This window comes from Amblyraja radiata, chromosome 17 (genome assembly GCF_010909765.2).
Source record: "Amblyraja radiata isolate CabotCenter1 chromosome 17, sAmbRad1.1.pri, whole genome shotgun sequence".
Lineage (NCBI taxonomy): Eukaryota > Metazoa > Chordata > Chondrichthyes > Rajiformes > Rajidae > Amblyraja > Amblyraja radiata.
The window spans coordinates 41,966,297-41,990,670 of NC_045972.1; positions in this window are offsets into that span (position 1 = coordinate 41,966,297).

Here is a 24,374-nt window from a genome sequence, read left to right on the forward strand (position 1 = left end):
CCAACGCCTCATGACTACCTGTCTTGGAGATTTTTTTTTTTGTTGTTTAAAAAAAAAAAAACAGGTAGTAAGCTGGCCGTCAGTTTGGACTGAAAAGGCCATCTCGCTCGTGGTGTAGCCACGTAGCGGCCACACCCAGCAGCTCTTCCTGATCCTGTACCTCAAGCATACTCCCGATGTTGTTCAGCCAGTGACCCCTCTTCTTGACCAGCCCAGCCCTGGTCGCCATCGATCCCTCGATAAGGGAGATCGCCAGTGCTGTTAGTGCACTGGAGCGGGAGTGTTATGCTCCCTTGGCGAGCTTGCCCCAGCTCCCGAGGCAAGTCTCGCTGGAGTTTTTTACTCCGACCTTACTCTAGGCTTGGAGAACAGACACTTACTTGCTCTCGGGCGGTAGTTTGAAGTGCCGGTTCCATCTTCCGTGTCTGTCTCCAGCCCGAGGTTTGGTTGCTGACTTTGCTCTGGAGGCTGCCTGCCGTTTTCGGGCGGCATTTCTGCGGTTCTCGGGCGGCGAGTCTCCTTGTCGGAGTATGCAGGGATTACCGGCCGGTTTTTGAGTTTCCCTCCAGTCCGCTGCTGTTGGTCAGACAGCTGTTTGCGGACTGGGCATCGGCTCAGTACCCTGACTGTGGACCGCAGCGTGTGCGGTCCAGGTGCCGCCTCTCCCCCCTCCACTGACGGAACGCTCCTTCCCTGGAGTCGAACGGGGGCCGCTTCCCTCTGTTCTGCTTTGCTCTCTCCAGTTTCCCCTGGAGCAACAAAGAGGAGCAAAGTTGTAAAATCGAACCTGTGGGTAAGTACTTGTCTAACGGTCCGTTCTTTCAGGTTTGTAGCGGGAGCACCCGTACTCCCGTTCGTCGCTGTTGCATCTGCGTGAACGCTCATGTCGCGCATGCATGCTGGATGGGTTCTTCACGTAGTCACTCACGTGACTCCGAAGTAGAATCAAATAATAGAAGGCATAGCATTAAGGTGAGAGGGGCAACGTTTAAAGGAGATGTACGGGACATGTTTTTTTACACAGAGGCTCGGAAAGCACTGCTGGGAGTGGTGGTGGTAGTGGAGGTTGATACGATCGTGGCATTTAAAGACGTTTGAATAGGCACTTGAATATTCAAGGTATGGAAGGATATGGACCATGTGCAGGCAGTTGAGATCGAAGATAGACCCAAAATGCTGGAGTAACTCAGCGGGACAGGCAGCATCTCTGGAGAGAAGGAATGGGTAACTTTTTGGGTCGAGATCCTTCTTCAGACTGATGTCAGGTGAGTGGGAGGTACAGAGATAGAAACATAGAAACATAGAAAATAGGTGCAGGAGCAGGCCATTCGGCCCTTCGAGCCTGCACCGCCATTCAATATGATCATGGCTGATCATCCAACTCAGTATCCCGTACCTACCTTCTCTCCGTACCCCCTGATCCCTTTAGCCACGAGGGCCACATCTCACATTAAATATAGTTGGAGACAGGAAGACTGGTAGGAGAACTGGGAAGGGGCAAGCAGTTACGAGTTGGTCTTGGCATCATGTTCAGTACAGCCCTGTACTGTTCTGGGATCTATGTTCTGGCTGCCCTTGTAGGCATTGGATTTTCAATGTGTCTTGTTGAGGGTGATCCAGGAATGTTAATGGGAGAGTCATTGTTGTTAATGTCATTGTATGATTATGCCCCCTTCTATTGAGGGTGATCTTTTACTGGCCCATGATCAGTACAAATGTTGCTTGCTACCAACACGACGTCGATATAAAGACTTCTACGGGGGAAAAAAGGCCTGCAAAAGAAGTTATCTTTTCACTTTCCAACAGATGCTCAGATTGCAAATGCTGTACCGTGGCACAGCGGTAGAGTTGCTTCCTTACAGCACCAGAGACCCGGGTTTGATCCTGACAAACGGTACCGTCTGTACAGAGATTGCACGCTCTCCCTGTGACCGCGTGGGTTTTCTCCGGGTGCTCCGATTTCCTCCCACACTCCAAAGACGTACAGGTTTGCAGCTTCTGTAAATTGTCACAAGAATGTAGGATAGTACTAGTGTACGGGGTGATTGTTGGTCTTTACTTTAGACGTTAATTTAGAGGTACAGCGCAGAAACAGGCCCTTCGGCCCACCAACCAATGATCAGCCATACACTAGAACTATCCTACACACGAGGGACTATTTACAATTCTTACCAAAGCCAATTAATCTACAAGCCTGTACGTCTTTGGAGTGCGGGAGAAAACCGCAGCAGTTCACCTGCTCCAGCACAATGCTGGCATGAACTCCGTGGGCCAAAGGGCCTGTTTCCACGCTGTGTCTCTAAACTAAACTAAACTAAATGGGTGGAATATGTCTATTACGTAGGAAAATGCAGTTATAAATAATTCTCTCAAATCTACGTTCTGCTCTGGGTTGAATAATTCAAAGATTGTTACAAAGGAATTGAAGCCATGCCTTATTTCCTGACCTCAATCAGATTTTCAATATATTTAATTAACTAATCCAAAACCAAAGTTGTTTTCGATTTCTGCCGAAGGACTTTCTCCATCTGTTTAAATAAAAGGGTGCATTTTGAACAGTATCTGCTGGGCATGGAAGTACATAGTATTTTTCGAGGAAGAAAGAAGTTGTGGCTTGCAAATAGTGAGGATAACAGCGGACGAAAAGTAAAGTCATTGTTTATTCTCTGAATTCTTCGAATTCGCTGCCACAGAAGGCTGTGGAGGCCAATTCACTGGATGTATTCAAGAGTTAGATATAGTTCTTAGGGCTAACGGAATCAAGGGATATGGGGAGAAAGCAGGAACGGGGTACTGATTTTGGATCTTCTTCTTCTTTTCGGGTCCATCTTGTTACAAATGTTGACATCGCTGTCATCGACCGTCCAGAAAACGACGCAAGCTTCCGGCGGCAATCAGTGGAAGCCATCACTTGTTATAATAGATGATGGTGGTGGCAGAATTAGCTCGGGATACTTCCAGTTTCCAGCCCCGTGACGTGGACGCTTCTGCTATGTGGCCACTGATTTTGGATCCTATTGAATGACGGTGCTGGCTCGAAGGGCTGAATGGCCTACTCCTGCACCTATTTTCTATGTTTCCACGTATATCATCGTTACTTTTTTGCATATCTTGCAGTCATTTGTTCTATGTCTCACCATCCAGATCTCTAGTTTCCCTTTACCCCAACTCTCAGTCTGAGGAAGGGTTTGGACCCGAAATGTCACCTGTTCCTGTTGTCCAGAGATGCTGCCTGACCCGCTGAGATACTCTTGGTTTTTGTGTCTACCTTTGGGAACTAAAGTAAGTGGAGCCATGGTGCTGTTCAATGTAAGCTCAGCCATGTACAGAGTCCCGACGTTATGTGGAACATCAATTGGTAGCCATTGTGATCTGACCAAATTCCAGAGCAAATGAAATCATATAATATTGGAACGAATATTCTCAGCGCTGCCAACTCTCACGTATTGAGCGTGAGACTCACGCATTTCACACAATTCTCACGCTCTTGCGCTGAGTAGTAAATTGTAGTAAATGCCTACTATGTTCTGTGTGCTGAAGCAAAGCAAGAATTTCATTGTCCTATCAGGGACACATGACAATAAACTCACTTGAACTTGAACTTGAACTTGATCACAGAATTTGACGTCTTCAGTTGTCGCCGACAGGGTCGTAGCTTGTTGTATCTCGTCGCGGGTAGACGTAAGTTGACTTCGGTTGTCGTAGGTTGTCGCCTGTGTGGTCGTAGGTTGTCGTAGGTTTGGTCGTAGGTGGACGCCCAAACGCCAGGAATTGTGTCGCTGATCGACGTAGCTTGTCGTAGCTTCACGTCGACTAGGTGATAGTTTGTCGTAGACATTGCCGTAGGGTGCATCCAGATTTCTCACTCTCAACTTTCACCCAATGTTGGCAGCCCTGTATTCTGGTTACATAGTTTTGACATTTCAGCATACAAATACTGTCCCAGGAACTCACCAAAACAAGTTAGGTAGAATTGAGTTCTTCAAAATATTTTCTGTCTTTGACTTGCAGACTATCCCTGCTTTAACAATGCTGGCGGTGCTTGCTGCGATCTTGGTTCTTCATCTCTTGTCAAATGGGCCCACTTTGCCACATTCTTCTCCACCCTTTAAGAAATTCATAGGAACATAAGATCATAAGTGATAGGATCAGAATTAGGCCTTTTCGGCCCATCAAGTCTACTCCACCATACAATCATGGCTGATTTATCCCTCCCTCCTAACCCCATTCATCTGCCTTCTCCCCACAGCCCCTGACACCCGTACTAATCAAGAATCTATCTAAAGATAGACCCAAAATGCTGGAGTAACTCAGCGGAACAGGCAGCATGGAGAGTCCAAAGAAAGGTCTCAACCCGAAACGTCACCCACTCCTTCTCTCCAGAGATACTGCCTGTCCCACAGAGTTACTGCAGCATTTTGTGTCTATCTTTGGTTTAAACCAGCATCTGCAGTTCCTGCATACACAAGAATCTATCTGTCTCTGCCTTGGATATAACCACTGAATTTGCCTCCACAGTGTTCTGTGGCAAAGAATTCCACAGATTCACCACCCTCTGACTAAAGAAATTCCTCCTCATCTCCTTCCTAAAAGAACATCCTTTAATTCTGAGGTGATGACCTCTAGTCCTAGACTCTCCCACTAGTGGAAACATTCTCTCCACAAGCCTTTCACTATTCTGTACGTATCAATGAGGTCCCCCCCTCATTATTCTAAACTCCAGCGAGTAGAGGCCCAGTGTTGCCAAACAAGCATAATCTACCCCTTTACCATCTGTTTGGCTGCCTGTCCTGTTTCCCCCCTTGCTGCATGTCATCTGTTTCCCCTCTATCAGTTAGCATTTGACATTTATTCTATTAAATATGTTGTGCAGTCTGATGTTTTTTATCTTCTTAACCCTAAAAAGGGTCATCGGATTGAAAGCAGAATTCACTAGGCATATCGTACACATTGCATCTGAGAGTGCTGACATTATCAGCTTGAGTTACCTTTCTGAGCAGTTCATATCGCATTGTTCACTGGCCTGCCGTTTTATGTATATCTGACCTGCACATCACCTTCGCTTTGCAAAATGATTTGAAAAATTTACATGCCATCTAAATTTGATAAAATCTGGACTTCATTTTGCTTTTGGAACATAGAGCAGGACAGCACGGGACAGGCCCTTCGGCCCACAGTCTGTGCATGGGAGCATCACAATGTAGGATCCAGGCCCGTTGTCATTCAGCATCCGGGCTTGTCTTTTGCCTGTGTAGGAAGGAACTGCAGATGCTGGTTTAAACCGAGAATCGACACGTGATGGAGTAAACTCTGGAGTAAAAACCTGAAGTAACTCAGCGGGAATGGCAGCATCTCTGGGTAGAAGGAATGGGTGACGTTTCGGGTCTGAAGAAGGGTCTCGACCCGAACCATCAGGCTCTCTCATAGATGAACTGAGGCCCAGGCCAATTTCAATTTTAGAGGCCCCCAAACCAAGATCAAGCAGAGGCCCCTCAATTCTAGAGGCCCCCAAATCAACATCCCTTTGAAGCAGAGGCATGAGGCCCATGCCAAATGGCATTCGTTGTCCCCTCCCTCTGATAGGGCCTGCGAACCATCACCCATTCCTTCACTCCAGAGATGCTGCCTGTCCCGCTGAATTACTCCAGCTTTTTAGTGTCTATCTTTGGTTTAAACCAGCATCTGCAGTTCCATCATACACATATATGAATTTGTTATTTTTTAAATGGTTTGTATTTTATATCAAGTTTGTGGCAATAATTTATTTTATTTCTAATTCTGTTAAAGATAATACTTTGCAGAATTGGGAAATAGGATTTATTTTATTGGTGTTTCGTAGGATACTTGTACACAATGACAGTCAAATATATTCTTCACAACGAGCATAATAATCTTAAATACATGTTTATGTTTAGTTTGGTTTAGTTTAATATAGTTTAGTTTAGAATTACAGTGTGGAAACAGGCCTGAGCAAATTGTGTACTTCTTATTTAAATCTCAAACCATTAATATCTGTGTGCTCGGATTCTTGTAAATAGTGTCGACAGTAATTGAAATCATAAAGTCATACAGCATGGAAATAGACCCTTCGGCCCAACTTTCCCACACTGACCAACATGCCTCATCAAAGTAATTGCGTAATAAAATGAAAGGTACACAAAAAAGCTGGAGAAACTCAGCGGGTGCAGCAGCATCTATGGAGCGAAGGAAATAGGCAACGTTTCGGGCCGAAACCCTTCTTCAGACTCTGCAGTTCCTTCTTAAACACGTAATAAAATGAACCTGCAGATGCTGGATTATACTGAAGATGGACACAAAATACTGGAGCAACTCAGCGGGTCAGGCAACATCTCTGGAGAACTTGACGTAAAATTTGCACAAATATATTTCTTAATTATTTAATTTAATAACAGAATTATTTGTAGTCTGTGCCACAAGGTGTTTCCAAGAAGATTTCGCAAAGGGGGAGAAAAAAAGTGCTTTATCTTAAAAAATGTTGGAAAACAATGTTTCCAATTTGGAGGAATGTTAACATTTTTTTAAAGCATTTGAACTCGGTATCAGAGAGCTCGTGTGAAAGTGAAACATAACGTTTACCTCAGATCTGCGAGCAGTATCAACTCTTTTAATCTCCAGAGCTACATCTTGACATTTCCTTTCCTCATTGTTCAACTCCCAAGAGTTTTTAAAAGCTCTTACCAGGAGTAAAACTCAAGACCAATGCTTATGTTTCTTTAACTTGTTTTCTTTATACAGTTATAATCCCTGACCCATGCAGTTCCTTGTAAACATTCCCTGTGGCCGAACAGAAGGTTTTTGTTAGCAGCAGCTGTCTTGAAGGTTAATTTTCTTATGATCGGTGGTCTCCATGACGCCCCTCATCGGATCTCAGTCAGAATGAGCACGTCCCAAAAATCTGTCCCACTGGGCTCGTGAATGTGATCAGATATTTCATTCAAGTTTTATCGCAGAGTTAACATCTTCCCCCCCTCCCCCCTGATGTTCCTGTGAATTGATCAAACCAACACAGGGCAAAATAGTCTGAAATAATCTTTCCTGTTTAAAAAAAAAATATATATATATATATATATATATACATATATCTGTCAAGTAAAATTAAATGGGATTTAGCTTCTGGTTCAGAAGTAACAGTAGCCTCTTTTACAGTAATTATACAAAGAGGCTATGCACTTGCCAGAGGTGCACGGTGGCGCAGCGGTAGAGTTGCTGCCTCACAGCGTCAGAGCCCGAGTTTGATCCTGACTGTGGGTGCTGCCCGTACGGAGTTTCTACGTTCGCCCCGTGACCGCGTGGGTTTCCTCCGGGCACTCCGGTTTCCTCCTACACTCCAGAGCTAATTGGCTTCAGCAAAGATGATCAATTGTCCCAAGTGTGAATGATAGCGCCCGTGTACGGGGTGACCGGTGGTCGGCGCGGACTCGGTGGGCCGAAAGGGGGGCCTGTTTGCATGCCGTAGCACTAAACTAAACTCGCCATTAATCTGGCTTTCCCAACCAGCTCGCCTGCATTAATACGCGTTGTTGCATTCAGAAAGAAGACGTTGCAAGGAACGCCACACATTACCAGCCTGACAGGTGTAAACCTGTACTCTGCTTATTGTAAAACAAACCGTTTCACCTTCAGATCCTCATAAATATCAATAACACAAAGCGCCCGCTGTTTATGGGTTCCGACGGTCACATCACTAACATGTTTATGAATTGTGCGGTTGGATTCTGCAGCTCATTCTGATCTTTCACACCTCGAGGTCCAATATTTTACCCACAGATTAAAGCCTATATATAGGCTTCCCCTCGCAAGAAATAAAATGAAATACAAAGCAGCACGCCATTGATTGGATGCCCTTGGCTTTGGAGCATACCGCTAGATATTATGTTGCGCTGAAAATTGTTGTCCTTGGCGATTTATCTAAATATTTATTTCATGCTTTCTGCCAAAGGCCACTTCTGCAAGGCAGACCTCTCTCCGCACCAACTCGGGAGCGTTTTCACCCAGGCTCAAGTTTAACATTGCCTTGCGGTCAAACAGAACTTCTTGCTCCTTGGTGTATCCTTCTGGATATAACATAAGCCTGCTCAAGATCTTACAAGGCTTTAGAAAGCTGAAGAATAAACAATTTATCGGCCCTTGTTGCAAGCTGTAAATAACAGAACAAGTGTATTAAAATTAACACATAAGAAAAACCAGAAGACAAAACAGTGAGTTAGATTATTTATTATAAACCTTTCAACCTGCATTTCTTATCTAACTGTACAAATAATATTACTATGACATCTAATTGAATCTTATATTCTACTTGAAGGTCAGGGCGAGCCTGGGGTGACGGTTTTGAAATGTTTATTTTTAGTTTAGTTTAGTTCAGGGATACAGCGGGAAAATGGGCCCTTTGGCCCACGAGTCCGCGCCGACCACTAACACTATCTTACACACAGCACGGTCTGACTAGTCTAGGACCAGAGGTCATAGCCTCAGAATTAAAGGACGTTCTTTTAGAAATGAGACGAGGAGGAATTTCTTTAGTCAGAGGGTGATGAATCTGTGGAATTCTTTGCCACAGAAGGCTGTGGAGGCCAAGTCAGTGGATATACTTAAGGCAGAGATAGATGGATTCTTGATTAGAATGGGTGTCAGAGGTTATGGGGAGAAGGCAGGAGAATGGGATTTGGAGGGGGAGATGGATGAGCCATGATTGAATGACGGAGTAGACTTGATGGGCCGAATGGTCTAATTCTGCCTCTATCACTTATGTGTTTGTGATTTGGGTGCATTACACTGTGCTTGGGTGGCAATCAAAGACAGGCAGGAGTCCAATGACTAATCAATAGAGACAAAGATAGGGTAGACAGAACATTATTGTGACTGCAGAGTCTACGCCGACACTAGCACTATGCAACACACTAGGGACAATTTTACCAAAGCTAATTCACCTACAAACCCTCCTCTGAACCCTGGCTGATTTTGGACCAGTGTCTCCCCCTCCCCATCCCCCTCCCCCACTCCTTCCCCCACCCTCTCCCCACTTCCCCTTGGTTCTTGGTTTCTTGGTCCTCCAAAATATTCCAAATGGAATTTAAACTGGAGGTAGTGAAGGGAGGACTTAAGCCAGAAAGGGTTATTGGGAAGAAAGAGCTACTTTAAATTTAGTTGCATCTGGTTGGGTAACTATAGTAGGGTGAAGATTATTCCATGCTTTAATTGTGCGGGGGAAGAACGAATTGCTGTACACATCTGTCTTTGTAGCTGGGATCACAAATTGGATCGAATGCCCTCGTCTGCTCCTAATTGGTTTGGGTTTGGTGTAGGTCTTGTAGTCTATGTCGAGCTGACCATTTAACATTTTGTAAAAACAGGTCAAACGGTGAGCTTCACGTCTGTCTTGGAGAGGGTTCCACCCCAGAGAATTCAGAAGTTTGGTGACACTCGCTTCTCTCTCATAGGTGTTAGTAACAAATCGAGCTGCCTGTCTTTGGACACGTTCGATGGAAGAAATGTTTTTATTTGTGTATGGGTCCCATGCTGCAACTGCATAGTCCAAATGAAGTCTAACGAGGGTGAAGTATAGCTTCTCCTTACCCTCCCCCGCACACCCTCCCCCTCCCCCACCCTCACCCCCTCCCCTACCTGTATTTGTCCCGCCAGCTTCACAGTTCACATCGTGTCTCTCACTTGAGCCTCACAATTCACCACAATTTGTGCTCACACCTGTCTTTTCATTTCTGGCCATTGTCCAACAATCTGCCTGTCGCCCCCCCCCCCCCCCCCCCCCACTCCACCTCGCCTATGTTCACCCATTACAGCCCATGATCTTCTTATTTCTAGCTTTCTTTCCTGCACCCCCTCCTCCTACAATAAATCTGAAGGAGGGTCCCAACCCGAAACGTCGCCTATCCAATGGTTCAATAGTTCAACGGTGCTTTATGGTCAAATGCAAAGTGTGAACGCACAGTGAAATACTTTTCTTACAAACAGTCCGGTAGAGTATAATAATAATAATACATTTTATTTAATGGGCGCCTTTCAGACATCTCAAGGACACCTTACATAGTAATCGGAATAACATATCATCGGAATATAACAAGTAATAAAGACATCACAGAGAGACAAATTAAAAACAGAATTCAATCCAAAAACAGAAAATCAAAAACACAGTGTGAAGAGAGAGCAGCGGCAGCCAAAGCGCGCCAGCGTCCACTCTCTCTTCACGGCAGCCATCTTGGTATGGCCATACCACCCCCGATTAACAGTTGTACACTGAGCCCGCATGCAAGATGAGCAATGTTGTGTTGCCATTGTACCAGTCCAGTCCGCATTCCAGTTGTAATCCCGGCGAGCCCCAAGCAGCTGAAGGGCCTCCAGCCGTCGCCTTCCTTGATCGAGCAGCAACCCACGTCCCTCTCGTCGCCTGGCCACCTTTGTGCCCCAGGAGGTGGGTGCCTCCCTGTACAGATCCTGACTACGGGTGCTCCCTGTACAGAGTTTGTACGTTCTCCCTGTGACCACGTGGGTTTTCTCCGGGTGCTCCGGTTTCCTCCTACACTCCAAAAACATACGGGTGTGCAGGTAAAATTGTAAATTGTCTCTACTGTGTAGCATAGTGTTAGTGTACAGGGTGATTGCTGGTCGGTGCGGGCTCGGTGGGCCGAAGGGCCTGTTTCTGTGCTGTATCTTTAAAGTAAAGACCCGCTGAGTTACTCCAGTGCTTTGTGTCTATGTCAGTAACTGTTGTTGGCCAAGGTAGACAAAAGTGCTGGAGAAACTCAGCGGGTTCTGCACCATCTATGGAGCGAAGTAAATAGGCGACGTTTCGGGCCAAAACCCTTGGGTTTCGGCCCGAAACGTTGCCTATTTCCTTCGCTCCATAGATGGTGCAGAACCCGCTGAGCTTCTCCAGCACTTTTGTCTACCTTCGATTTTCCAGCATCTGCAGTTCCTTCTTAAACAAAACTGTTGTTGGCCAATTGACTTATCTGCCCTTATTTCAGGCTACAAGGGTTTATATATGCACATTTCCCAGCTATTTCAGATCTTATTTCCTGATGATAGGATCTGTTGATCAAGGCAGCGACAATCTTTTGTACCCCAGATATCAAGCTGATATATGCCATCTCGTGCAAACAGAAATTGTCATCTCTCATATTCATATGAGGAATGACGTCTATGGATGAATGAATTCCTGGCACTTGTGTACATGATGAATATGGGCAAATGGCGTGGTTAAAACATGATTTAAAAAGCTTTGTAATTCATTGTGCACAGTTTCCAAATCTCAAACAATTGTATTCTCTTGGCCCATGGCTAAGGCAGCATGTTATCATTCAACAATGAGGGCACCAACCTTATAAACAGATGGCTGGGAAGTATTTCTTAACTCAGCTGTGATCCATGCATCTGGTTAAATATCCTTCTGTTGTTTCTTGCCCAGATTTTGTCAGTGAATCACCACTTATACTAATGCAATACATTATGCTTCTTCAGATCTTAATACAGCTATTTAGTTTAGAGATACAGCGTGGAAACTGTGACTTTGGCCCACTGGGTCCGCTCCGACCAGCGATCCCCGCACACTTACACTGTCGACACACACTAGGGACATTTCAAATTATACCAAGCCAATTAAACTATAAACCTGTGCGTCTTTGGAGGGTGGGAGGGAACTGGAGATCCTGGAGAAAACCCACGTGGTCACGAGGAGAAAGTACAAACTCCGTCAGACAGTATCCTTAGTCAGGATCGAACGCGGGTCTCTGGTTAGGAAACCTGAACGGAAACTCTGGAGACTTTGCGCCCCACCCAAGGTTTCTGTGCGGTTCCCGGAGGTTCCCGGAGGTTTTTGTCAGTCTCCCTACCTGCTTCCACTGCCTGCAACCTCCGGCAACCACCTGCAACCTCCGGGAACCGCACGGAAACCTTGGGTGGGGCGCAAAGTCTCCAGAGGTTTCCGTTCAGGTTTCCTCAGTGGGACAGGGGCATAACTCTACCGCTGCGCCACCATCCAAACATCTCAAATTAAAATGGGACGATTGTGAATTTGAATGTGTGTTTATGGTTCCTTTAAAGTTTTTAATTGACATTGGAACTCAGGGTGGAGGATCATAATTGACACCTTGACCCTCTCGATAAAACAAATGCAAACTGATTTTAAAAAGGAGCATCCAGAGCCATCCAAAGTACCCGTAGTCAGGGTCAAACCCAGGTCACTGCCGTTGTAAGGCAGCACCTCTACCGCTGCGCCAAATTTGTGCTGCCCAAACTTGCACTTAATTTTTTTTTTAAACAAGTTAGCTCTGTATTACAAGTACAAGTAAACAAACTAGAATTTTAATAGATGCTTTCATCAGAAGTGTTGTTCTTAATGTAATTCACCAGTTAGCCATTCAAAAATTTGTGAGAATGTAAGAGTCGAAGAGAAGTTGAACTAATCTTTCAAAATGGATTGCAATTATGTTTGGAACCTTGTTTCTTCATGATTGTGACACATCAGCCATTTTTTAAAATACGTTGTGCAACAGTGCATTCACATGAAATTTAAAATGTAATTCGTTCATCATTGTTCGCTGTACAATGGCTTGCTGTGCCTTCTCCGAGATGGAACTCTGAAATTACATCTTACTTCCTTACATAAATGTGTCAGCAAAACAGCGGCGCACTTAATAGCAAATCATCTTGTACTGTATTCTCCGATTCACCCATTGTATGAAACATCATGTCAAGCTTAAATTAAATTTTCACACAAGTTCAAAGGTAACGATACTTATGCTTTTCTTTCTCCTTTATGGACAATGCCTTTGAGCGCAAGGTTTCATTGTGTGATGGCTGTACTTCGATGTGTCTTATTAGCTTGAAAATAACTAGTTTTTTTTAAGATAGACACAAAAAGCTGCAGTAATTTAGCGGGACAGGCAGCATCTATGGAGAGAAGGAATGGGTGACGTTTCTTCAGATTTTTATTTGAACTGGTAGAAATAAATTATCTGACAGTGAAGCCAATACACTTTTAGTTTAGTTTAGAGATACAGCGCGGAAACAGGCCCTTCGGTCCACTGAGTCATCACGACCAGTGATCCTCAAACATTAACACTATCCCTCCTACACTAGGGACGATTTACAATTATACAAAGCTATATAAACGACAAACCTGTACGTCTTTGGAGTGTGGGTCAAAACCACAGATCTTAGAGAAAACCCACGCAGATCACGGGAGAACGCACAAACCCTGTACAGACAGCACCCGTAGTCGGGATCGAACCCGGATCTCTGGCGCTGTAGCTCTTATTATGTGGTAAGTGTCAAAAGTAAACAGAAGCAATAATTGTTGAATTCAGGAGAAACATTGTGAAATAGAACATTTGAGTTTCAGCTCTGGGAAGGTGAGACATATTGCATTTCAGCAAGTTGTATTTGTAAAGTGCCTGCATAGAAGAACATATCCCAAGGCATTTTACACATATGGAGAAGGCAAAAAAAGTACATAGAAGATTAAAGGACACATTTGGTCAGGTGCATGGATAGGAAAGGTTTAGAGGGATATGGGCCAAATACGGGCAGGAAGGACTGGCGTAGATGGGGCATCTTGGTTGGCGGGGGCAAGTTGGGCCAAAAGCATCTGTTTCTGTGTTGCAAGACCCCATGAGTAAATGCTATTCTTTAGACTTTAGATTTTAAAGATACAGCGCAGAAACATGCCCCTCGGCTCAGCAAGTCCATGCCGACCAGCGATCACCCTGTACACTAACACTCCTACACACTAAGGTCAATATAACATTTTACAGAAGCCATTTAACCTACAAACATGCACATCTTTGGAATGTGGGAGCAAACTGGAGAAAAGACACGCAGGCCACAGGGAGAACGTACAAACTCCGTACAGAGAGGACTCGTAGTCAGGATCGAACATGGGTCCCTGGCGCTGTAAGCGCAGTAAGGCACCAACTCTACCGCTGTGCCACCGTGCCACCCATGGTTTTTGACAATTTCCATTTGTAACCTGCCTAGTGTTATAGACCTATACAGGCGGCACGATGGCACAACGGTAACGTTGCTGCCTTACAGCGCCAGGACTGCAAGTTCGATCCCGACCACGGGTGTTGTTTGTACGGAGTTTGTACGTTCTCCTTATGACCACGTGGGTATTCTCTGGGAGCTCCGGTTTCCCCCCACGCATAGAGTTGTAAATTAATTGGCTTCTGTAAATTATAAACTGTCCCTAGTGTGTAGGTAGACAAGAGTGCTGGAGAAACTCAGCGGGTGCAGCAGCATCTACGGAGCGAAGGAAATAGGCAACGTTTCTGGCCGAAACCCTTCTTCAGACGGTACCCAGTGTGTATGGTAGTGCCTGGGGGAGATTGCTGGATGGTGTGGACTCGGTGGGCCGAAGGGCTAGTTTCCACACTATATCTCTTATGTCTAAAAGCCCTTCGGTCCAACTCATCCATACTAACCCAGACCCCCCCCCCCCCCCCTCCAAAGCACCATTGTCCCCTGTTGCGGAAACTCTATTTGAAATGCTGCTCACTAAAGCTTAGGTGAGATAATTAAAAAACATTTGTAACTTAGATTGCTTTTGGAGGCAAATATTTTCTCGAGGAAGTTAGACTTTACAAAGCTGATCTTTGATGAATTCCACTCATGCGGATCAAGTTAAAAATGATAGGAGCAGGAGCGTTGCACATTTAATTTGTTTATGCAGCGAAGACATCTCCTTTGAAGATGAACGAGGGTAAAAAAAAATCATAAGAGCAGGCGTAAGGCCTTGAAATAGTTTCTGTGGTGTAAGGCAACAATTAATAAGGTAGATATTTACAATGCAATGCCAGGAGCCCATGCTAAGCATGTTACAATATCTCTGGAATATATTAGAAAGGCTGGTTTATAAGAGAGTTAATCCAATGGAAAGGTTTGTAAAAAAATCACTTCCAACTCTGGACCTCAGTACTCGAGAAACTGTGCGGAAACGGAAATTAAGGTTGATTTGTTGAGAAAAATCATTTATTGGGGAGGCACCTGAGTTGAGTTTATTATTCTTTCGTAATGAGGGATTATATGTCAGGAGGAAACTGCTAAATATTTTGAACTGAATTGCAACTATATGGCTGCAGGACATTATTTCAAAATTAGGTTACTGAGCGCTGAATTAGAAATGAACGTGAAGTCTTGCTAATAAGTGTTGACATTTGGAAGAAACTGCCATCGACTTCAGACAGCCCGCAATCCCCTCGAAAGGACATACACATTATTTCTGTCCTTGTTCTTATAAATGTGTATCCAAAAACAAATTATATTAACTGGTGTAATGATTTGAAACAATAATTTAGTGCTTGACAGATGAATTAGAGAGATTGGGGTTTTTTTTTGGTGCACGCATCATAAGTGATAGGAGCATAATTAGGCCATTTGGCCCATCAAGTCTGCTCCACCATTCAATCATGGCTGATCTATCTCTCCCTCCTATCCCCATTCTCTTGCCTTCTCCCCATAACCCCTGACACCCATACTAATCAAGAAAAATATCCATTGACTCGGCCTCCACAGCCTTCTGTGACAACTTGAAAGATAGAAACATAGAAACATAGAAAATAGGTGCAGGAGGAGGCCATTCGGCCCTTCGAGCCAGCACCGCCATTCATTGGGAACATGGCTGATCGTCCCCTATCAATACTCCGTGCCTGTCTTCTCCCCATATCCCTTGACTCCACTAGCCCCTAGAGCTCTATCTAACTCTCTCTTAAATCCATCCAGTGACTTGGCCTCCACTGCCCTCTGTGGCAGGGAATTCCACAAATTCACAACTCTCTGGGTGAAAACGTTGTCCCTAGTGTGCACTCCCCGCACACTAGGGACAATTTACAGAGGGCCAAATAATCCTACCAACCAGCAGGCCTTTGGGATGTGGGAGGAAACCGGAGTACCCAGAGGAAACCCATGCGGCCACAGGGTGAATGTGCAAACTCCACGCAGCCAGCTTCCAAGATTTTCAAGAAGGAACTGCAGATGCTGGAAGATCGAAGGTACACAAAAATGCTGGAGAAACTCAGCGGGTGCAGCAGCATCTATGGAGCGAAGGAAATAGGTAACGTTTCGGCCCGAAACCCAAAACAAGCTTCCAAGGTTGTTTGACACATTCCCACATTGACCTTTCTGTCCTGGGCCTCCACCACTGTCAGAGTGAGGCCCAGTGCAAATTGGAGGAACCGCACCTCGTGTTTCGCTTGGGCAGCTTACACCCCAGTGGTATGAATATTGATTTCTCTATCTTCAAGTAACCCTTGCTTTCCCTCTCTCTCCATCCCTCCCCCATCCAAGTCCACCGACTAGTTTCACTGTCCTCCTGATTAAATACTACTGATTCCATGCCTTCCCCTCAGCTAACAATGAACCATTCTACATTTTCCTTGAAGATCGTCCCCTTTGATCTGTTTCTTCACACCTTACCCTTCCTTATCTCTATGTCTCCCTCTCCCCTGACTCTCGGTCTGAAGAAGGGTCTCGACCCGAAATGTCACCCATACCTTCTCTCCAGAGATGCTGCCTGTCCCACTGAGTTACTCCAGCAATTTGTGTCTATCTTCGGTGAAAACCAGCATCTGCAGTTCCTTTCTACACATTGCCATACCTACCCTTTGTAATAATGGCATAACCTACAGCTTTCATGTGAGATGCCTCTGCCTGCTATTCTCATTCATTTGCTCAAAATTAAATCAATGGGCTGTTTAGTGGAACCTACTCCACTGTGACATGGTACCCTATCCAAGATCTCTGTAGTGACTGAGAGCTAGCAAAACAAGATCAAGTCTCTTTAAAGAACTAAATAATTGGGATAACTTAAATTTCGAAGGATGAGAGGGATTCTTATAGAAACATATAAAATTTCTTAAGGGATTGGACATGGATAGGCGACGTTTCGGGTCAGGACCCTTCTTCAGACTCTGGGTAAACAGAAGTAACAAATTAAACTCCGCAGAAAGGGAACTACCAACCAAGTCTGTTTTTGTTGTTTTACCCCCCGTTGCCAGATCCTGGCACCATTTATTTATTTGTTTATTTATTTTTTAGATTACTATTGCACCTCATGCTTGTAACTGCGGAGTTTAATGTTATAATAGAGCGATTGTTTCTCCTTTCTTTTTCCTTCTTTTCTAGGGTCTACTTTCTTTCTTTCTTTACTTCCTTCTCTAACTTCTTTTCTAAGGGGCTCTCTTTTCTCAACACTCTCTTGCACCTTCACGACTCTTGCGCACTTTCCTTACTTTCTTTACTTCTATCTTTTTCTTAAAGCTTAAAAAATGAAGCGGTACAAAAAAATGTATTAAGACGTATGTGTTGTGTATTATTGTAACTTACCGTACTTCTAATAAAAATATTTAAAAAAATTAAAACATTTTTTTTTAAGGTACACGGAATATTTATGTAGCTTTTCCCTATTCTAATAAGGAATAATATAACTAACAAATTAAAAAGGCAAAACGTGCAGGTAGGAACTGCAGATGCTGGTTTAAATCGAAGACAGACACAAAAAGCTTGAGTAACTCAGCGGGTCAGGCAGCATCGCTAGAGAAAAGCAATAGGTGACATTTCGGGTCAAGACCCTTCTTAAGGGGAATGAGAGGTATAAACTGAGTTGGATGATCAGCCATGATCATATTGAATGGCGGTGCAGGCTCGAAGGGCCGAATGGCCTATTTTCTATGTTTCTGTGTAAACGGTACTTAGGAGAAATGAATGGAAGATATGGAAAAAACAATGGCCTATTGTGTGCCCAACATTATCGAGATATAGACATACCATCTCTATCTCTCGTTTCCCTTTCCCCTGACTCTCAGCCTGAAGAAGGGCCTCGACCCGAAACGTCACCTATTCCCTTTCTCCAGAGATGCTGCCTGTCCCGCTGAGTTACTCCAGCATTTTGTGTCTGTCTAAAAATTAAAAGGGCAGGTTTCCCCCCCCCCCCCCCCCCCAGATCAAGGCCTCCAAATAAACACCTCAAATGAATGGACGGGCCAGTGGTGGACAAGCTTGAGATCCGCGTGTTTATTGTGCTCGCGCTGAAGTGATATGATGGATCCAAGGGAGATGAAAAATGAATTAAAGCCTAAAGTGGTTGAAGTTAAAATGGCAATGATTTACAGAATCATTAATGTAGAAATTCACAGTGGGGAATCCATTAGTTTGTGAAACATAATACTGAGATTAGCCTGACTTTACATCCTTTCAACAATGGAGCAGGCAGCCTTGATTACTCGTTCACATACTGCATCAATATCAATTTGTGAATCCAAGCACACCTGCCAAGTAATGTATGCATTTGCTAGACTTTTGGCTTACAAGTTACATGGAAGTCAAAGCCCTTGTAAATGTTGTATCACAAATGTTGTTAAGATGGAGTTTCCTCAGGCCCCAATTCTGACAATATATAGGTCAGGCCTGATTGAAACCAAGTCTGAATGGTGCGTTGGACACAGTTGAATAATAAGCAGCTGATGCTTAGGAAAGTAGCTCATCAATCAATAAAGTTGAGCACTGTATTACAAGCAACATGAACAGAATTAGCTTCCCTCAGCAAGTTTTTTTTTTAAGCAAGGTAGTTCACATCATTAATTACCACACACAGTGGCTCAGCTGGTAGACCCTGCTGCTTCACAGCGCAGGAAACCCAGGCTTTTCATCCTGACCTCGGGTGCTGTCTCTGTGGAGTTTGCATGTGCTCCCTTCGTTGTGTGGGTTTCCTGCCGGTGCGCTGGTTTCATTTTAGTTCAGAGGTACGCCATGGAAACAGGTTCTTCAGCACACCGTGCCCACACCGAACATCGATCACCCCTTCACACTAGTTCTTTGTTGTCCCACTCCCTACAAACTAGGGGCATTTACAGAGGCCAATTGACTCACAAATCTTTGGGATGTGGGAGGAAACCGGAGCACCGTAAGAAATTGCAGCGAATTGTGGATGCAACCCAGGCCACCACACAAACCAACCTCCCTTCTATTGATTCCATTTATACCTCACGCTGCCTCGGCAAGGCCAGCAACATAATCTAGGACGAGTCGTACCCTGGCCACTCCCTCTTCTCCCCTCTCCTATTGGGCAAAAGGTACAGAAGTGTGAAAATGCACACCTCCAGATTCAGGGACAATTTCTTCCCATGTGTTATCAGGCAACTGAATCATCCTACCACAACCAGAGAGCAGTGTTGAACTATTATCTGCCTCTTTGATGTCCCTCGGACTAATCTTGACCAGACTTTGCTGGCTTTACCTTGCACTAAATGTTATTCCCTTATCAGGTATCAGTATTACAATCGATTGATTGTAATCATGTATTGTCTTTCTGCTGACTGGTTGGCACGCAACAAAAAACTTTTCATCGTACCTCGGTACACGTGACAATCAACTAAACTGAAACCGAAACTGGCACCCAGAGTAACCCCACACGGTCACATGGAGAACATGCAAACTGCAATGAGACCTGGGTGTGCTTGTACATCAGTCACTGAAAGTAAGCATGCAGGTGCAGCAGGCAGTAAAGAAAGCTAATGGCATGTTGGCCTTCATTTTGAGAGGATTTGTGTTTAGGAGCAAGGAGGTCCTACTGCAGTTGTGCAGGGCCCTGGGGAGACCGCACCTGGAGCATTGAGTGCAATTTTGGTCTCCTAACTTGAGGAAGAACATTATTGCTATTGAGGGAGTGCAGCGTAGGTTCACCAAGTTAATTCCCGGGATGGCGGGACTGACATATGATGAAAGAATGGGTCGGCTGGGCTTGTATTCACTGGAATTTATGGATGAGAGGGGATCTAATAGAAACATATACAATTCGTAAAGGATTGGACAGGCTAGATGCAGGAAAAAATGTTCCCGATGTTAGGGGAGTCCAGAAACAGCGGTCACAGTTTAGGAATAAGGGGTAGGCCATTTAGGACTGAGATGAAGAAAAACTTTTTCACCCAGAGAGTTGTGAATCTGTGGAATTCTCTGCCACAGAAGGCAGTGGAGGCCAATTCACTGGATGTTTTCAAGAAAGAGTTAGATTTAGCTCTAAGGGCTAAAGGAATTAAGTGATGTGGGGGAAAAGCAGGAACGGGGTACTGATTTTAGATGATCAGACAAGTGCTGACTCGAAGGGCCAAATGGCCTACTCTTGCACCTATTTTCCTATGTTTCTACGTTTCAAATAGTTGAGCACCAGGGATCAGGTTCGAACCTGAGCCTCTGGCATTGAGACAGCAGCTCTATCACTGTGCATATACTTTTCTATATTCTTAATAACATTTCTGCAATCAGCACTTGTGATTTACACTGCTCTAGAAAAAACATTGAATTATTTACATGCAAGTTTTCTTTTCACCTTGGAGGCATGCCATGCTTGTTATTCATAATAAGGTACAATAATACTGAGGTAGGAAGATTTGCCAACAAATTGGTAACGTGGAAGGTGGATATTATTCTGAATGTGTGCTGCAACAGTTTTTAACCAGAAATACCTTGTGCATACATTCATTGTAGATTGCCCTTGGGGTGGGTGCGTAGGTTTATAAGTGAAGGCTGGTACTCTTTCTTTTCCACCTCAATTAGATTATTGATACCAAAGTCTTCCTTTGCAGGCTTATTATAATAACCAGATTTATGTATGTGGCCAGAAGGGGAAGACTCATGTGGCACGTTCTTTGGAAGCCACGCGAATGAATTAACCTTGAGAGCTAAGCTAACTGGGAAAGTGAACTTGTCTCAAGGAAGGAAAAATGTTATCACATTTAATACCACTGTATTAAAATTCTGTGGTCCTGAAGCCCGTCACTCAAAATCCATCTTCTTACCCTGCATTTAGTTTAGTTTAGTTTAGTTTAGAGATACAGCGCAGTAACAGGCCATTCGGCCCACCGAGTCCGCTCCGACCAGCGATCCCCGCACATTAACACTATCCTACACACGCTGGGGACAATTTTACACATACGCCAAACCAATTTACCTACAAACCTGTATGTCTTTGGAGTGTGGGAGGAAAGCAAAGGTTTCGGAGAAAACCCACGCGGGTCGCTGGGAGCACGTACAAACTCCATACAGACAGCGCCCGTAGTCGGGATCGAACCCTGGTCTCCGGCGCTACATGAGGTGTAAAGCAGCAACTGTACTGCTGCGCCACCGTGCCGCACAAATGGATCATAATATGGATCCGAATATATCGCCATCAGATGGTGGTGTGGTACGAGACTAATCTTGATGTCTTTCTTCCACTATAGAAGAATTTATTATGTTCTGATTATAATTTAAGGCATAAACCATGCTGACATGGTGCTTTCTGTGTTTGGTAGTGCTGGATAGTTTCCGTATCAAAATGATTAAAGATCCAGATTCTGCCGAAGATAGACACAAGATGCTGGAGTAACTCAGCGGGACAGGCAGCATCTCTGGAGAGAAGGCATGGATGGCATTTACGGGTCGAGACTCTTCTTCAGACTGAGAGTCAGGAGGGAGGGAGACGAAGGTAAGGTGTGAAAACGAGACATCAAAGGAGATGTGAATCATGGGAAAAGTAGAATAGATCATTGTTAGCTCGGAGAAGGTGACAACGAGGCGTACAGAGGTTAAATTTAATCAGGGGGCAGTCAGATTGGGTGGAGACAGCATCTCTGGAGCAAAGGTATTGTTTAGTTTAGTTTGCAGAAACGGCGCAGAACCAACAGTCCCTTCAGCCCACGTCTTTGGAGTGCGGGAGGAAACCGGAGCACCCGTAGAAAACACACGTGGTCACGGGGAGAATGTACAAACTCCATGCAGACAGCACCCATAGTCAGGATCGAACCCAGGTCCCTTGCGCTGTAAGGCAGCAACTCTACTGCTGAGCCACCGTGCTGCCCTGGATAGGTGTTGTTTTGGGTCAGAACCTTCAGTCTGAAGAAGGGTTCGGACCCCAAAACCATCTGTGATACTCATTGTTAGAATATCTAAATGAAATGATTAAAATCTTTACGATTCCTGATCCCCTTCTGATAATATTACTCGTGCGTTATAATTCCATCAATCTCTCTGCGCCAAATTGTACAGGAAGGTTAGTAAACTATAGAATTGTGATATGACTAACTTGCTATAGATTAATATTAAACAAGGGGTGGCACAGTGGCACATCGGTAGAGTTGCTACCTTACAACGCCAGAGACCTGGGTTCAATCCTGACTATGGGTGCTGTATCTACGTAGTTTGAACGCTCTCCTCGTGACCTCCGTGGGTGTTCTCTGGGAGCTCTGGCTTCATCCCACACTCCAAAGACGTACAGGTTTGAAGGTGAACTGGCTTGGTAAAACTGTAAATTGTCCCTAGCGTGTGTCGGATAGTGTTAGTGTTCGAGGATTGCTGGTCAGTGCAGACACCGTATCTCTAAACTAAATTTAACTAAAACGGTCAGTTTTTATGTCGCGAGAGATTGTCAATAGAGAGAAGGGATGTAGATGCTGTAGAGAATGCAATCATTAGGGTTGTCGATAGAATCTCAAAGCATGTGATGAAGCAAGCATAAATTGTATTTCCATTCGGGTTGAAAATAATTTGGAACAGGGTGAAGATGTTTAATGTTTTATGTGTCATTCCTAACTGTCACTGTATGTCATGTTGTCACTTGTGGGTGGAGCACCAAGGCAAATTCCTTGTATGTGAATACTTGGCCAATAAATGTATTCATTCATTCATTCATTAAAGATAATCCAATTCATGTTGAAGAACGGTCCATATAAATCCAGCCAAATATTTTAAAGGGAAACTGGAACAGGAGTAGGAGATTTCTTTTTAATGGAGTTATAGAGTTACACAGCAAGGCGAGAGGATCTTCAGACCAACTCATTCACGCCTACTAATAAGCTAGTCCCATTTACCCACGTTTGGTTTTAATATAATACATAGAGTTAATGCACAGAATCTTTTATACAGAGATGGGGAAATCAAGAACTGGAGGGTAGGGCTTGGATATATTTATTCGAGTTTGAATTTAATTTATTTACACGTGTGCCGAGCTTTTGTTGCATCCTATTCAGTCAGGAAAGACAATACATGGTAACGATCGAGCCATCCAATACAATACAATACAATACAATTTATTGTCATTTGAGCCTCAGTGAGGCTCAAACGAAATTCTGTTTCCACAGCCATACAAACAAAGACAATTCCTAGATATACACACAATTTAATTCACACAAACATCCATCACAGTGGACCCACTGTGATGGAAGGCAAAGTCTTTTCTCTCCCCTGTTCTCCATTTCTCTCAGGATGTCGAAGACCCAGGCGGGCGATGATAAGTCCCACGGCCATTTTAGGCCATGCCGGGCGATTTACGGCCCCGCTCCCGGTCTAGAAGTCTCGAAGTTGGAGCCCCCGGCGGGCGCTGGAATGTCCCACGGCCATGAAGCCGTGCCGGGCGATGTACGTCCCTGCTCCAGGTTGTTCCAACCCCGCGACACGGGCTGGAGAAGTCGCGTTGCGGGAGCTCCGGGAAGCGGTCTCTCCCCCCGGACCCGTGAGCTCCCGATGTCCCAGTCCACCGGACCTGCGGCTGCGTTGCTGGAGCCTCCGAGCCCCAGGAGTCGAGTCGCAGCAGCGAGTCACCACCGCTCCCCACGCTCCGAGGCCGGCCAGCCCCACGATGGTGAGTAGTCCGCAGCTCCGCAGTCTCCCGAGCCCCGGGTCATTCAGGTTGGAGGCCGCTCCACGGTGCTAGGCCCCAACGACAACGGAGACCCGACAGGGAAAAGGTCGGGTCTCCCGGACAGGGAAGAGATTTTAAACAGTTTCCCCCTCCCCCCCCCGCCCCCCACATATACACATTTAAAACCAGTATTAAAAAACACCAAACACTACATTTAACTAGACAAAAAATAAAAAAAAGACAGACAGGCTGTAGGGGCCGCTGCAACGGGTGAGTCGCGCCGCCATCCACAGTGTACAGATAAGGGAATAATGAGAATAATGTTTAGTGCAAGTTAAAGTCCAGTAAAGTCCGATCAAAGAAGTGGATGGTAGCTTTGACCCATATCCTTTGAAACCTTTCCAATCCATGTACCTGTCCAAATTTTCCAATCCATGTACCTGTCCAATAACTCCATCTTAAATATAGCCAATGAACTGGCCTCAACTACTTTCTGTGGCAGAGAATTCCACATATTCACCACTCTCTGTGTGAAATTTTTTTTTCTCATCTCGGTCCTAAAAGACATCCCCCTTATCCTTAAACTGTGAAGGTGTTCCTTAAAGGTGATCATAAAATGATGGAATTCATGTTTTAAAAAAATGAAATTTAGCACAATTATAATACAGCCCTTCGGCTCAACGCCCACGCTGACCAAGATGTCCCATCTACACTAGTCCCACTTGCCCGC